The sequence below is a fragment of the Suillus subaureus genome, assembly GCF_016647635.1.
Source record: "Suillus subaureus strain MN1 chromosome Unknown BJ212scaffold_95, whole genome shotgun sequence".
NCBI classification, from domain to species: domain Eukaryota; kingdom Fungi; phylum Basidiomycota; class Agaricomycetes; order Boletales; family Suillaceae; genus Suillus; species Suillus subaureus.
The window spans coordinates 28,354-34,381 of NW_024538651.1; positions in this window are offsets into that span (position 1 = coordinate 28,354).

The window sequence follows — 6,028 nt, forward strand, 5'->3', positions numbered from 1 at the left end:
GGGGAAAAATGAGGACTTACCCAGTGGAGTCTTTGAGAATGGATTATGGTGCATGAGGTTCCTTCCCTGTCTGATGTTTTGGATCGGTAACAGCAACTTTGGGTGGACCATACCAGAAACCGAACTCAAGTCTGTTCTTGAGCAAATATATTATGTGGTGTACCCACACAGACTCAGAGGGTGCAATTTTGATGTCGAGCACTTGGCATTTCAACTGGTTTGCATTCTAGTCTTCACTTGTAATGGCCATTGATTCACTTACTCAACAGGTCAGCCAAAGGATCCACAGGTGGCAGGCTTCATTCAGTTCAACAGCCAACAGTGTTTTGATAGTGTTTTTCACTTTGACACCCAAGTATAAGACTCAGGAAGCCCGTGATGAATACACCAAGGAACAACTCGAAGAATGCTACTTTGTGTACGAAGATCCTGAGAACAAAGAGCAACTGGGTGCATTCTTGTCAGAGTACATATTGCACATTTTTGCTTCCCACCTCACTGCGATCACCAGGCAAGTGAGGGTGCATCAGCAAAACCCTAAGTTAAGGTCCCCCCTTTTACAGTGCTACATGATACCACACAGTGCCACACAGCACCATACAGCACTGTAAAAGGGGGGACCTTAACTTAGAGTCTGTTCAGATAGGTTCAAATTTGCACAACTAGACAAAATTTCAAATCTCCAGTTGCTTTGTCATCATCAGTATTAGTGTGACATATGTGACCATCAATAATCAATATCAGTAAAATATGCCCACAACCTGATACTCTACTACTCGTTCTCATTCTCATCATTCTAAGGGTGGTTGTGTGTATCTCATGGCACCCAGGAAGAAAGCTTCTGCAAATTCAGGTACCCAGAGTCAGGAGCCAGAGCCAAGGTGTATTTGGATGCCAGCAGATGAAGCACACCTCATCACCTACATCACTCACAACCATGCTAAAGGTGGTGATGGACTGAATTTTGACAAGACATTTTGGACTCAGGCTGTGATTGATATCACTCAATCTACAACTGCCAGTGCTCCCAAGACAGCTGATTCCTGTGCAACAAAGTGGTCCTGGGTACGTCATATGTTATTGTCATATACCAGATATTAGTACTGATAATAAACTTCCAGCTTCGCACCACATATAATGTTGTCGATAGAATCACACATTATTCAGGTGTGGCATGGAGCGCAGAGCATGGTGCTGATATCACAGCCAAATCAGAGGGACTTTGGGCAGATGTTATTAAAGTAAGTACCATATTTTTTTCACCCTCTACCACTAACACTGTTTAATCTAGAGTATCCCAGCTGCCAAAAATTTCAAAAATAAAGGCTGGGCACCCTATAACTCCTTGTGTGAGCTCCTGCCTTCAAAGGCAGTCAGTAGCAGTGCCTTCCACCCTCTCATGCAACTCGCTACCAGCTCATTGACTCCTTCTACCAGTGCTGCTCCCACAACCTTGAACTTCAATCAGGTCAATGTGCAGGAGCAGGAGCAGATGCTCACAGACCTTGAGAATGGCACTGGTGAAGCAGCATTGAGTATCCTCACACCACTGCCCCCTCCCTTCAATGCCACTCAGCAGGCAACTTTCTCCCCCTCCATGCTGGGTACAGGTATGAGCCAACCTGGATCAAAGGCCACAGGTAAATACAGAGCCGAGGGTGATGACAGCACAAGAGCCCTTGCCCACCCTTCGGGCTCTACCAAGTCACCCACAGCGTCTGGCAACTCTGTGAAGTCTGTGCATATCAGTACCCCTCAAGCATTTCAACAGATGGGTTCACAGATCCATGACCTTAACTCATCATTCAGTGTCACAGCGAATGCATTGAAAGATCGCACTGAACACACGATCATGCACTCTGTAGATCCTATCCCTATGCACAGGGAGAAGGCTATCTCTCATTTACTAACAGAGGGTCTAGAGGATGCCCAAGAAATTGCGGTCATGAAGCAGTTCAGGCAGGATATCTCTATCGTGGACTCTTACTTAGCTATTGTTAATGCTAAGGATAGTATATGCCAAATTTTTTTCAGGACTTAATCAATAGTTAGAACAATTTTTGTACTAGGTACAAATACATTTGATTGTGAGCGCTACAAATATACACTAGTACAAGTCAGTTGGATACTCCTCCACATATGACTCCCCCCTCTCCCATCTTATAGTAGTGTAGTCCTCCCACATTTGGAGGGCAATGTCTTTGTGGTGTTGATGTGAGTGAGTGCACACCTCATCAGTGGGAGGGCCTTGAGTGAGTGTGCCAGTATCACGCAGCTGCTGGCCATCCAAGTTGAGATCAATCTGACAGTAGTCCAGCATGTCGTTGGGGTCATGAACACAGATGACATTGTGCACTAGACACAATGCTGGGGGGATGCAAGCTTGCACAGACATATTGTAGTGAGGGGGGAGGAGGAGAATCCGGAAGCAATTCTTCAGAACACCAAAGATGTGCTTGATGACATTTCGGAGCATGGCATGGCATAAATTAAATAACTCTTCATAATCACATGGTCTAAATAAATATCAGTACAGATGTATGATAGAAGGGGGAGTACATATGCAAGATGGCCATGGCCCCATTCAGCAAGATGATAGCATACTCCCCAATAGGGGATGAGTAGCTCATCACATGCTCCAAAACCAGCATCTGCAAGATAGTACTTACCCACAGGGATATTAAAATCCTTAATGCAAGTGTCATGATATAAACATGCATCTGCTGTGGACCCCTCCCAGCTGCTCAACATGTACATAAATGACATGTTGAAGCTACAAGCAGCCAGGCAGTTTTGGGTCAGACCGCCCTTACAATTGTGAGCAGCATCACAATCTTTGGCAGGGGGATGGCATGCAATATGAGTGCCATCAATAGCGCCAATGGCATCAGCAAAATAGGGGTAAAATTTCGGCTTCTAGAGAATTTCCAGAGGTGTGGGATTGTCTGCATCGGGCAAGTGGACATATAAGGGATATATAGGGGGAGAGGTGAATGTGTTGAGAATCCATTTATAATATCTTGATAAAAATCAGCATGTCTATCAATAAAATGAGGGAATGACACACTTTGATATGATATCATTGGAACATTGAAAGCACTCACCAATGTGGTGCACAGAGAGACCTGTGACACTTATGTACAGGAATATGGCAAGCTGCTCCTCCAGCTGGACATATCTGGAATTTTTGCATCCAGAATCATGAAGTAAATTCAGGAGAACATAGAATACATGTTGCCGCACTCTGAGTTCACATCATATATGATCAGGATGTCCATTGAGTAATTCATTGACCCATCCCATCCCTGTCAAAGTGGAAGTATGGTAAGGTTGCTTGTTAAAGTGAGTATCAGAGTAAGAATCAAGGGTCTCAGTAGCAGCATTGAGCATGACATTGACCAGACAAATAGCACCAATGTACATTTTCTGTATCCACTCCAGCTGGAGTATATCCAACTCATTGGTGTTGACTACAGTGCTGCCATCAAGATTCTCATTATTTTCATCAACAATAGTAGTGTCATTGTATTCTGGTGGGTCAACGTCAGGGTTGTGCTCATTGGATGACATTGTGGGTGCACAAAGGCTGAAGGGTGCATGTTATCAATACATATCCGATGTCACACTGATATTGGATATTCAAGGGCTGATGATGACAAGGCAACTGGAGATTTGAAATTTTGTCTAGTTGCGCAAATTTGAACCTATCTGAACAGACTCTTAGGGTTTTGCTGATGTGGATTCATTGGTTGAATTTGGCAAGCCTGGGTATCAGACTGCACTGGCACTATCAGCAGTGGCAGTAAGTTTAACTTTTCTTTTCCTCTTTTTTTGAACTGGAGAACATTGACTATCTTTCTTAGGCTGAGCATGCTCTCATCTTGGTTAAAAGCCACTTACTGGTTGAAAGAAATCCCTCTGACAACAGCAGCAAAAACCACAAGATTATCCAGACACTCAATGAGGCGACAAATAAGATGAGTCATACCGGAACAGCATTTTCATCTGGAAATTGGGAGACAGACACCATGGCATACATGGATAGTATCAAGGATCTGCCTTACGAATGTATCCAGGAGATTCTCGCTCAGGCAGAAGAATACATGAAGCACATGCATAATAACAATCACCACAGCACAACCACAATGGATGAACCTCATGGTTCCAGCACTTCAATCACTCCAGTCAACAAACACTCCTGCCTTCATATCTGTAACATTTATTTTTTTCTCATTTTTTCAACTGCTGATTTTATTCATTCAACAGGAGGACACATCATTTTGCAATATCATCATTTTCTGCTCTTTCGACCTCTGCAGCTGTGCCCCACTGCTCGCATATACCCTTTTTTTGAGCCTGCTCTATTTGCTATCAAATACAGACACTATAAACCACTCTCCTTTAGTTTTTGAATCTCCTTGTTTCTCCTTAGTTTAGGCTCCTGGGCTGACCTTTGTGTTCCTTAATGATATTCCTTTTGTGTGCTTATATTGTGCTTACATCTCTTAAATGCACCAGTGGCCTTATTTTAAGCAGATGGACCTACTGAATCTGCTTATTTTACGCAATGAAAATCTCAACTTTAAGCCGCAAATAAGGCACTTAAGACACTTTAAGGATCGTTTAAGTGGACCAACGTTTTCCTGATGCACTCATTTACTCGTAGTACAAACAAGATTCACATTGACACGTGGTTGATGCTAAATTTCTCACATGACAGTAGGGGAAAGACTAAGAAAAAAAGTCAAAATACACACCAGTATGTATTGTCAACAAATATCAGATTAGCCTAGTAGAACGACAATATATAGACAGGATTGAATATAAAGTCGAAGTCGAAAAAAGACCAAGCTAGTAATACAAAATCTATTGCACGTCTCTCTACAGTCTAGCTACCGGTGTCACCGGGAACCAAAGAAGAAACCGAGCACTGTCGTAGAATGAAATGAACTTGAAATGAATCTCCTGTTTGGGGGAGGAAAGGTGGCGACGATCTCGTATGAGCATATCATCTAGATCTAAGATTGAACGGCGAATAGTTATCCCCATCACAAAATACCAATGTGTCAAGTGCTATGGGTTCAGTAGACGCCAGGTACCAGTCGGTACCTAACTACCTTCGCCCACCTCTCCCACTCGTCTCCGAAAGCCAATTTCAGTGCTTCATCCTCTTGGCTGGTCCTGCACATGACGTTTATCATAGCAACTGACATCTGCGCCAGCCATGCCACTACAACCAATTTGAGTCCGGGAATATCTAAAATTCCGGATTGTCTAAGCCATGAAGTGGGCGATCCATGCAGTATTACCATGCCAATGATCTGTATAATACCTGCTGTGTATGACGGGTGACGTATGATAGCGTATGGTCCAGTTGTGACAATATGATGCCCTTCGCGGACACTGAGTTGGAAGGTGAAAAAACGTCCGAGGGTGCGAAAACACCACCAGCGGACGAGACCTCCTGTGACGGCAAGCGTGGTGCCCAAAATGAAAGGGGAAGTAATGGGCGTATCACGAATCCTGTGACCGGCCGCGTACTGTGTGATGGTCTGTATAACAGACAGAGAATCCGTTGCATGAGAGGCAATGGTAACGATTTCTGCGAGGGAAACAACCCAATAAATTGTCTGGCGCATCGCTCTGTAAAGATGATCGTGGACAAGCAATTAAAACACTTGCCTTCAGAACCGGAAACCCGTATTTCATAATCCAAGTGAGAACCCACTCATTGGATGTTTGGTGAATAATCTCTTTACTCGAGGGGACGTTTGGGGGCGTGAGCGATATTTGCTGCGTGATAGCAGACGAGAGAATAAGTGAAACTTTGAGAAGTGATGCCATCTTCATGAAGAACAACTGACCTTTCAAAGGTTGCTTTTTATGCATGAATGCTTCGCTGAGGCTATACCCATTGACATCATATTGTGGCGAAGGTCGGCATTCATAAAAACAGCCCCCTCTTGCCTATCATAGAATGTCAGTCTATCTCAACCCTTCAACATTTATACTTAACTTGCCATGCCGG